This window comes from Mesoplodon densirostris, chromosome 13, assembly GCF_025265405.1.
Source record: "Mesoplodon densirostris isolate mMesDen1 chromosome 13, mMesDen1 primary haplotype, whole genome shotgun sequence".
Classification (NCBI taxonomy): domain Eukaryota; kingdom Metazoa; phylum Chordata; class Mammalia; order Artiodactyla; family Ziphiidae; genus Mesoplodon; species Mesoplodon densirostris.
Window position 1 is genome coordinate 10,804,378 of NC_082673.1, and position 11,235 is coordinate 10,815,612.

The 11,235-nt window shown below is 38.8% G+C and overlaps 1 protein-coding gene across 1 annotated transcript in view; it reads right to left on the reverse strand.

The window, feature by feature from the left end:
- Nucleotides 1-11,235, reverse strand: part of LOC132500758 (cytochrome P450 7B1) — a 194,598-nt gene that overhangs the window by 42,662 nt on the left and 140,701 nt on the right. The gene's annotated exons all lie outside the window — the stretch shown is intronic.

Genomic DNA, 11,235 nt, shown 5'->3' on the forward strand with positions numbered 1-11,235 from the left:
TAGAAAATATTATCAAAAAGTCAGAAAAGAGGAAAAGATGATGGGGTGTAGAGTTATGCAAGTTTTCAGTTGAAATTTCAGGGTGAAATAAGCAATTTTATTAGTTCACTGTATTGTTCCCAAAATTACTCTAACACTCCCATAAGTTATATTATCTTGTTTCCGGGGCTGCGAGGATTAGGGAGAACTGGCAGGGAGAACTGAGGTACAGATAGACTCTTCTTTTTCATTTGAGGAAGCGTGTGTGTGTGTGTGTAGGTGTGCATGCACGCATGTAACTGTATTTTGAACTAGGACCTGACCAAAGTGATGCCAATGTCAGTAATGCATTAATCCTTTCCACAGACCACCCATCAGAAGGCAAATGTGTTAACTCCCAGTAGAATAAAAAGCATTAAAAAAAAAGCAAAGACTACAATCTCTCTCTTCTAGTTCTTCAGATACTTCCTTATCCCTCTTCAGAAAGAACTGGGTTTTGGATTTTGACAGAATGCTCATGCATCTATAGAAGGTGTTTTTTTTTTTTTTCTCTTCTATAAACAGGGAACAAACTGAAAAAACAGAAGCCACTATTAGATTTGTAAATGACCACTCTACTGCTTTTGAGAGCTTACAGGTAACTCCTCAAAACACTAATTTAATGATTGTTAATGACCATTTAAAACTCATTCTGCTTCTTTCCAAGAATTAAAAATTCCACCCCATTATTTTCAAAGGATTTTATTTCAAAGTATGAATATGAAAGAAACAAGCAGTTTATGTGTGTATGTGTATATATATACATACATACATACATGCTTGTGGCATGGAAAGTCCCTTGAAAATGTGGAACAAATATATTAAGAAATCTTATAACTCTGTAGTAAGAAGACAATCCAATAAAAAATGGACAAAAGATGTGAATAGACACTTCACCAAAAAAAAATATACAAATGTCCCATAAACACATGAAAAAATGCTCAACTAATCACTAATCTTTAGGGAAATGCAAATTGAAAACTAAAATGAGATACTACTACTCACTCACTAGAATGGCTAAAATCAAGAATGACTGTAGCAAGTGTTGTCAAGAATGAGGAAGAACTGGAATGCTCATACACTGCTGGTGGGAATATAAAATACTATAATCACTTTGGAAAAGTGCTGAGCAGCTTCTTATCATGTTAAATACACACTAACAATACGATTCGGCAATTCCACTCCTAGGTATCTCTCTCTACCTAAGAGAAATGAAAATATGTGTCCACACAAAGACTTGTATGTGAATGTCCGTAGGCACATTCATCATAATTGCCCCAAATTAAGAACAATTCAAATGTCAGTCAACTAGTGAGTGGATAAACAAAAGGTAGTATATCTATATAATGGAATATTATTCAGCAATAAAAAAGAAACAAATTACTGATGTATAGAACAACATTGATAAACCTCAAAGGCATTATGCTAGGAGAAAGAAGCCAGACACGATTCTATTTATAGGAAATTTCTAGAAAAGATAAAAATAGAGGCACAAAGCAGATCACTTCTCCCTTGTGGTTGACGGTAGGAGCAGGGATTAAATGCAGACAGACATAAGGAAACTTTCTGGATGATGAAAATGTTCTAAACTGGATTGTGGTGATGGGTGCACAACAGTATCAATTCACTAAAGCTCATCAAATTGTACACTTAAAATAGACGAATCTCATGTTATGTAAAGCATATCTCAATGAACCTGCTAAAAAAAAGGAGGCATCTTATATGATGAATTTCGTATTTCAATTGTCAGAAAAGTTTTTAAATGAAATATATCACACCAAAAATTATATTGATATTTAAATTTCTGTTATTAGGTAAAGAAAAAGCAAGGATCACTTAACTTAAGCATGCCATTTAAACTTAGATGTTGTGGGCAATTTTGTACCACTTCTAAATATGAAGAAATATATTTTTATTTTCATGTTTTCTAAACAAAAAATCTCTTCTGTAATGATTTTGCTGAACACTCTCTATGACTTCTGCAAAATTCCGTAAGTAAAACAGGGTCCTGAAACTGGAAGAGTTTTGGGAGGCTCATCATGTTTTACAAATAAAGAAACAGAATCAGAGAAGGAAAATAATTGGCCCCAAATCACACAGTAACAAAAAAGATCAGGGACTAGGTCTCCTGACTCCCAATCCAATAACTTGTTTTTTTCTGACTACACTATCCAAGGAAAGACAGGCACATGTCAGGGTTAAGGGAGTACTGACTTTCTGAAATCAGATTGTTCTCTTTTCTGATAGGTTTTTCACTTGCAATGAGCCCAGGGCTGATAATGCTATACGGTAAATAAACATAAGATGTTATCTCCCATAGGGTAACTTCTGTTTGTGGCTAAATAAGCCAAGATGAAGAAACACTTTAAATAAAAGACTCAGCTGGAGTAGTAGAGCAGAGGGCCTGCTTAGCTTCAAAGGAAGTCTGACATATAGCCACCGTGCTTCATAAACTATAATGTAATACACTTGCATGAACAAAAATCTCACTTCCATATTCAACACAAGTTACATGAATGAGCCGTACGAGAGCTAAGTTTTGGAAACAACACTCATTCTCTGGAAACAAAATGACTCACTTGATATCAGCCAGAGTGTGGTAGTCCCAGGGTTTCAAATCCTACATCCCATCCATACCTTTCCTCTATCTCCAGATTCGAAGAGTTATGTCTAGAAACTTCTCAAATTGAATCTTAGTTTAGTTTAATGTCTGGGTTTTTAAAAAACTCACCTCTGGTTGGTGGAAGTACAACAGGCATCTGAAGCGAAAGAAAAGATGAGATATCTGTGTCTCAGAAAGTTTTAGCCTTTACTATCACCAACTCAGAGCTGCATTATTTGTACTAAAGTGATGGAGACTAAAGGATTTGTGGCACCTAAGTTCTCAGAGACCATAAACAGCAGTATTTATCCAAAAAGCCTCAGGTAAACTCATTCTTAACAAAATCTCAGTAAAGCCCTGGACAAAGAGAATATGAGAACTTGATATTCCTTAAACATACATTTTTAAGGAAATAGCTTAAGAGCTGTGATAAATTGCAGTAGTGTTCAAAATATCCACTGCTCCTTCCTGTAGGAGCATTATTCATTGATGCCCCGTGGATGCCAGGCTTAACCATGTGACTTTCATTGGCCAATGATCTGTGAGCAGTGACACATGCCACTTCCCAGCAGAAGCTTTATGAGCTGTCACATGGCTCCACTATGTTCTCTTCCCATTGACACAAGTCAAAAAATGTCTCCTGGTGAACACTCTCCTTAAATCTAGAAACTCGAATGCAGGCAATGACTTATGGTGAGCATGTAGGGTGAATAAGAAATAAATCTTTCAGTTGTAAGCCACTGAGTTATCCGTTACCATGGTGTAACTGAGCCAAAGATGACTGAAACAAGAGTTAAACAGAAGAGATTTGTTTTGATTAATGAACTACACATACTTTGGAGACCTCAGGCTGATTGCAAAATAAGAGTGCTGCCTGGGGGCTTCCCTGGTGGCACAGTGGTTGAGAGTCCGCCTGCCGATGCAGGGGACACGGGTTCGTGCCCCGGTTCGGGAGGATCCCACATGCCGCGGAGCGGCTGGGCCCGTGAGCCATGGCCGCTGAGCCTGCGCGTCCGGAGCCTGTGCTCCGCAATGGGAGAGGCCACAGCAGTGACAGGCCCATGAACCGCAAAAAAAAAAAAAAAAAAAAAAATGAGTGCTGCCTACTATATATAAAATAGGTAACTAATAAGAACCTGCTGTATAGCACAGGGAACTCTACTCAATACTCTGTAATGGCCTATATGGGGAAAGAACCTTAAAAAAAAGAGTGCATATATATATATATATATATATATATATATATATATATGTATATGTATAACTGATTCACTTTGCTGTACACCTGAAACTAATACAACATTGTAAATCAACTATATTCCAATAAAAATTTTAAAAGAGTGTTGCTATATATTCCCATCACCCTAGATGATGGGAATATATATTTTGCAACATTTTGCAAACATTTTTTTTGCAAACATTTTTGATCCAATGTATATACTGTGATAGACTATACATATACATTATAGATATATGAATATGTAGTTGCAACTAAAAGTCATGAAACAATACTATGTGTGATGTACTCTGATATTTTCTCTTCTATTTTATTTTTTTAATGTTTTTGGAACCCACTACGTCCATTTCAAGTCCTATTAATGGGTCATAACCCATTATCCTAATTTCTACCCAGTGTTTACCTTGTTGGATTATCCCAAAATGTATATTCATATTATTTTTTTTCTCCCAAATTTTAATCCAATAGTACTTGACTCTGGATTCACCACAGAATCACCAGGAATATTTTTTTTTTCATAAACTGCTCCTGACCCTCAGAGATGGTGATTTATTTGGTATGGACTGGAAATTATGATTTTAACATTTGAGAATTCCTCAGTTCCTTTCTCAGAAGAAGGCAAGAAAAAGAGCCACTGTTGCCAAGCGTGTCTAAGGCCTGGTGATGATGCATCTGAAGGGGCCTGTCCCTGGGAGAATCAGCAAGATTTTAACCTTTTGTTTTATATCCAAATTATAGCTAGCTATAGAACAACTTTAAAATGAATTGTTGTAACATACATTTAATTATCAACTTCCATATAAATCACTGGGACATATATCTGTTTTACGCGAATACACTTGCTTTCATTCCTGAAAACCTGTCACCTTAATTTGGCCTCTGAGCCACAGAAGATCCTAAAATTCCTCTTATCTGGTCATATAGCTCCTTTTAGATGCCAGTGATTTCAAATGAATTTTGGCTCTGTGTAGCCACCTCAATTAACCTGGGTCACCCATTCATCAATGGATCAATCAATTCATTAATTCAAACAATTACTGGGTACTCAATTTGTGTCAGATGCTGTTCTAGGTGACAAGGACACGAGGAAGAATAAGAGACACAGAATCTTCCCTAGGAGAACTCAGTGTTGTTGGAGGTGGGTGTTAGGTACAAACACAAAGATAACTAAGATACATCGTCATGACAGTAGAAAAGGTATTCTATTCTATTCTTCCTTAAATGTGCAGTAGGTTATTTGTTGTGGTCACTTCCCCTGGGAAATCACCCTTTGCCTCACAACCGCCTTCCTCATTATGTTGGTAAGTTCCCTTCACTGAAGTCCCTCTGTTGCAGTGCCCACATTCCCAGGTCAGCTACTTCTTCCACAACTCCATTTACCTTGGATACCAATAGCACTTCGATCATGATCACTTTTTGTTTCTTTGCTGCACTTTCATCTATTGTGGTCAACTCTCTCTCTCAAGCATCCAATTTTTTTTTTTTAAAGAAGATGTTGAGGGTAGGAGTTTAGTAATTAATTTATTTATTTTTGCTGTGTTGGGTCTTCGTTTCTGTGCGAGGGCTTTCTCTAGTTGCAGCGAGCAGGGCCACTCTTCATCGCGGTGCACGGGCCTCTCACTATCGCAGACTCTCTTGTTGCAGAGCACGGGCTCCAGACGCGCAGGCTCAGTAGTTGTGGCTCACGGGCCTAGTTGCTCCGCGGCATGTGGGATCCTCCCAGACCAGGGCTCGAACCCCTGTCCCCTGCATTGGCAGGCAGATTCTCAACCACTGCGCCACCAGGGAAGCCCAAGCATCCAATTTTTGATAGAGGTTTATCACTGAGAGACAAGGTAGCAAGACAACTACACACTTGCGGGAACTGAATAACAAATATGCAGTGACCAATCACTGACCGACGCTGAAAGTACTGATGTGATTGGTTGCTGATCAGGATGTGCATCTGTTATTTACATGGTGGTTTGTGGAATGGAGAGTTAGCAGCAAAGTCTGCACTTTACTTTTGACAGTAATATATTGTAGCAACTGACATTTGAATAGTGCTGTTGGGGCATCAGTAACAGTAAACAGTGTTACCAAACTAAGTCATGGTAACTAAAAATTTGTGCATATTGAAACTGTGCAAAGTGCCTGTAGTGAAAAACTACTTATTGCATATATTCACATCTATGCTTAGATATGTTTTAATATTGTGCTATTATATGTACCTTTGTAATTTTCTCTTCTCATCTTACAAAATTTCATGAGTATTTTTCTATATGAGTAGATCTATACCTATAGCATCCTTTAAAATGGACTGTGTGAATTCCCCTGAATAAATATAAACAGGGTTGCTGTATGATTTATGTGGCACTATATATATATAAATATATATATTATATATATATATTATATATATAATGCTCTTTAGAATTGGGCCTGCCACATAGCAAGGGTTAAATCAATGTTAATTATTATTATTTATGAGCACAATTTAGTTGATTTCCTATTGATGGATGCCTAGACAGTTCCTAGTTTTAACACAACATTACGATGAATATCTTTGTGCATAGATCACTGTATGCTTGCAATGATGGTTTTGAAAGATTAGCAAAATCTTGGCTACCCATACTCAGAACAAGGTTCTTAGATCATGACACCTCCCAAGTAGGAGAATATAGGAGCAACAGCTACCGTGGGGTTGAGAGGAAAAGTGGGAGCTTGTGAGATACCTGTGGGTGAGACAGCTTGGCAGAGTTATTCAGCAGGCAACAATAAACACACATCTTGAGTTTGTAAGAGATGTAGAGGCTTGGTGGTTATCAGTACCTAGTGGGGAAGTATAATCTTGGGGTATATGAGGAAAGCCAATGAGAAGAGACTAAAGGAAGAACCTAGTCAAAAATTAATATTTGAAAACAATAAGCATTAAAGATAATAGCAATAAAGCAACATTCATTGAGTTCTTACTGTGAGCCAGGTAATCCATCAAACACTTTTAGACATTATCTCAATTAATGCCCAAATAACCATCTTTGTGAGGAAGGTACTATTATTATTACAGCCTCTTTACAGATTAGAAAATCAAGGCTCTCAAAAGTTAAATAACTAGCCCATGGCCACTTACGAAAACATGGTGGCAGCAGGATTTTCATACATGTATTTCCAGCATCTATAGTCTTAGCCTTTTGGATTCATTATCATTGTTGTATAACAATTTACCCTCAAACTGAGAGGCTTAAAACATTTATTATCTCACCATTTCTGTGGGTCTAGAATCCAGGCAAGGTTTAGAGTGCCTCTGGCTTAAGGTATCTGGAGAAGTTGTGCTCAAGTGTCAGCTGGGGCTGTGGTCTCATCTGAAGGCTCAGTGGGGCAGGGCTGTAGCAGGCCTTGGTCCCTGGCCACAGAGGCCTCTCCACAGGGCTGCCTCATGACAGAGGAGCTGGCTTCCTCCAAGTGAGAGTGCAAGAGAGTGAAAGGGAGTGAATATCTAAGGTGGAAGCCAGTTTTTTTGTAACCTAATCTTGGAGGTGGCATCCAATTATTGCTGCTGTATTCTACTAGTTAGAAGCAAGCCACTAAGTGCAGCCCACACTCAAGGGGAGGGGAACATACATGGGCAAAAGTATCAGGAGTCAAGGATCACTGGAAGTCATGTTTCAGGCTACTTGTCACACCATCCTATGAGTATAGAATTAGGCTAACCAGACGGACTAAGGAACCAAGGAGTGGGTGCTAACACTTTCCTGAGCAATACCAAAATCTAGGCCATCATTCTGGTTCTTTGTGCTGCTATGAGGAGAGAGTTTAACCTGGAAAAGGTAGTGATAAAACTCACAAAGCTAATAATTGAGAGGTTGGAAAAACATTATGAAATTTTCAGAAAATGGAGGGGAAACTTAATAGAGGCCTGCGGCTGTGAATGAGGATGTAGGATGACTTGAAGCTCTTAACTTATTAAATGAGAGTGAAACACGGTGGCTTTAAACTGGAAAACTCTAAACTAGCTTTAAACTTTCATATAAGCATAAAGGATAAAGCCTTAATGGGAACTCCTACTAAGGATAAGAATAGGAGATTTGGAAATTTGCACACATTCTCACAGGTCTTAGGGGTGTGAGGGTGGTCCTTCCTGAACATGAGAGGTTAGATCCAATGTTGTAAGTTTCTTCCAGATTACAGTTCTGACAAGAATTAAACTGGGCTTTGCAAACGTTTGAAAGAAGACAACCAAACCTTCCACATGAGGCCACTTTAGTGTTCTTAAAAGTTAGTTCCTACCAGTTCAACAACTCTGACTGATTGTCATTTGTCTGTAAGGAAGCCAGTTTTTATTTTGAATCCCTTTCTTTCTGAGAACCAGAGATGATTTAAACTATTTTTCTCTTATAGTGGAGCCATAGCAGTTGATTCTAGCTATATCCAGATGGTTTGCATTGCTTAGGCTGATTTCTGTTAAACTGTTTAATGTTGTTAATAATCCTTTTAATACATTTAGATTTGTGTGCAGGGTAAAGCGGGGAGCAGATCTGGTACAGATTGGAAGTCACAGCTCCTGCTGGACTTCTGTTGATCTGTTAAATCCAACTGTGGTCTCTCGTACTAGTTCCAATTTTGTTGAACTCTAAGTAACCCCCTCCTTTAAGCTGTGACACTCAAAAGCAATGGTTCATTAATAGGGACATTCAGGGAATGTGAACCTGATTGGGAAATGAATACTTTAGAAAAATAAATTTTTTAACTATAGTTTTTATTCTGTAGAGGAGAAGTCATGTGAAGCAAGGTTATCTTCCACATTCAGTGAATCCCAGGCCTGTTGATTTTTTTTTTTTTTTTTTTTTTTTTCGCAGTACGCGGGCCTCTCACTGTTGTGGCCTCTCTTGTTGTGGAGCACAGGCTCCGGACACGCAGGCTCAGCGGCCATGGCTCACGGGCCCAGCCGCTCCGCGGCCTGTGGGATCTTCCCGGACCGGGGCGCGAATCCGTGTCCCCTGCATCGGCAGACGGACTCTCAACCACTGCGCCACCAGGGAAGCCCAGGCCTGTTGATTTTAATTTTTAAATATCCAACTCCCGGCTCTTCAGCCCACCTCACAAGATGTGGCCCTACCTCGCTTCCCAGCTGAACCCTAACAAAGGCCTCTTGGCTAACTGGTCTCTTTCCTTTCAGCCTCATCCCTATAGGGAGGATAAAAATAATAACTAACATGTATTGATAGATTCCTATTGGGTTAGGCACAGTGATCAATGCTGTTCATGATCTCCTTTAATCTTCATAATAAGGTGAGAAGCTAAGTGCTACTCCTGTCTCCATTCTCTAGATGAACAAAGACTTAGAGGTCAAGCAACTTGCCCAAATCATGTCAATTCTATTCTTCCCAGGAAACCAGAATGTGAATGCGCACCAGGCCGCTTTGCTGATTACAATCCTTATTGGCTCCTTGGAACAAGCCAAATGAAGCACAAGCTCCTTAGCATGGTGTTTAAATCGTAATGATCACAGTCAAGTATGGAGTACTTTCTCTGTATCCAGAATTTCACTCCGGTGGCTACGAATTCTCACCACAACCCCACAAGAGAGTGTGCGCTCTTCATTGTGGCAGATGAAGACACGAAATCTTGGGGCAATTTCCAAGGTCACAAAGCTGTTATTCATTGGCAGAGATGGGATTCCAACCCAGCCCGTTAGACCCCAATCCTGCATTCTCCTCTCTGCCACTTCACCTTTTTCCTCCAACCTGTATGACTTCATCTGCCCCTCTCCTTTTCCTGCCTTTCACTCCGCTCCTGTACTCAAGTAATTCAGGAACACAGGCAATTTCTGAAACATGCTCTTCCCTGTATGAAGAATGCATGTACTTTTCTTGTTCACTTGGTAAGCATCTAGATATCACTTAAGACTCCGCTTAAACAAACCACTTCTTGTGAATGATTTGTTTTGATCTTCCTCCCTCTAACCTCTCCTGGCTGGAAGATGATAACTATTTTATTTTCAATGGTGCTTTGTAAATAGTTGTGAAGAGGCTGCTACCTTATTTTACTATAAATATTTATTTATAATAGATAGCAATGGGGAATCATAGACTGATTCAGTTTACACAACTAATTATTCCCGAATGCCTACTGATGTGCCTTATATTTATCTCTGTTTTCCCAGCTCTTACCACAGCGCCTGACACTTAAATAGCCCAAAACAATGACTGTATGAATGAATGACTAAGTAAATGGGGACTCCACTCAGGAATGAGCAAGAGCTGAATCAACAGCAGTCATTTCTGAATCAGACTACAAAGCTCCTGAAATACAGTTTGCCATGATTCACTTGCCTTCTCCTTTTGTGGACATAGCCTTTTTGATCTAAACACCATGTTTTAAAAGATGCCTTTAAATAGCCAAGGAACCCTTCTAACTCTTGAAAGTTGCAAATACATAGGAAACGCTGAGCCTGCGCGTCCGGAGCCTGTGCTCCACAACGGGAGAGGCCACAACAGTGAGAGGCCCACGTACTGCAAAAAAAAAAAAAAAAAAAAAGAAACGAAATTGAGTTATTTGTAGTGAGGGGGATGGACCTAGAGTCTGTCATACAGAGTGAAGTAAGTCAGAAAGAGAAAAACAAATACCGTATGCTAACACAAATATATGGAATCTAAAAAAATGAAATAAAATAAAATGGTTCTGAAGAACCTAAGGGCAGGACAGGAATAAAGACGCAGACGTAGAGGATGGACTTGAGGACACGGGGAGGGGGAAGGGTAAGCTGGGATGAAGTGAGAGAGTGGCATGGACATGTATACACTACCAAATGTAAAATAGATAGCTAGTGAGAAGCAGCCACATAGCACAGGGAGATCAGCTCGGTGCTTTGTGACCACCTAGAGGGGTGGGATAGGGAGGGTGGGAGGGAGACGCAAGAGGGAGGGGATATGGGGATATATGTATACGTATAGCTGATTCACTTTGTTATAAAGCAGAAACTAACACGCCATTGTAAAGCAATTATATTCCAATAAAGATGTTAAAAAAGAATAAAAAATAAAAAAATTTTAAATATTAATACTATTTCTTTAATTTTTTTTTAGTGACTACCCGGTCCTAAAATATTAGCTCTCACTAACATGCAGAAGTTACACTTTAAGCATTTGAAAGTTAATGTATTCTTTCTGCAAATAAATGTTAATGCTCTTTTTAAAATGATTTACTTAATAAAATATATGCACTGACAAAGAAAAGATTTGAGGGCTATACACACACCACAATGTTAAATTAACTGTGGTTGTTTCTGGGTATTGGGACTATGGTTAATTTTCATTTTCTTCTTTGTACTTTCCAGAGTGTTTCAAATTTCCAGTAATAAAGATGTATTTCTTGGGTAAACAGTTAAAAGCACCAAAGT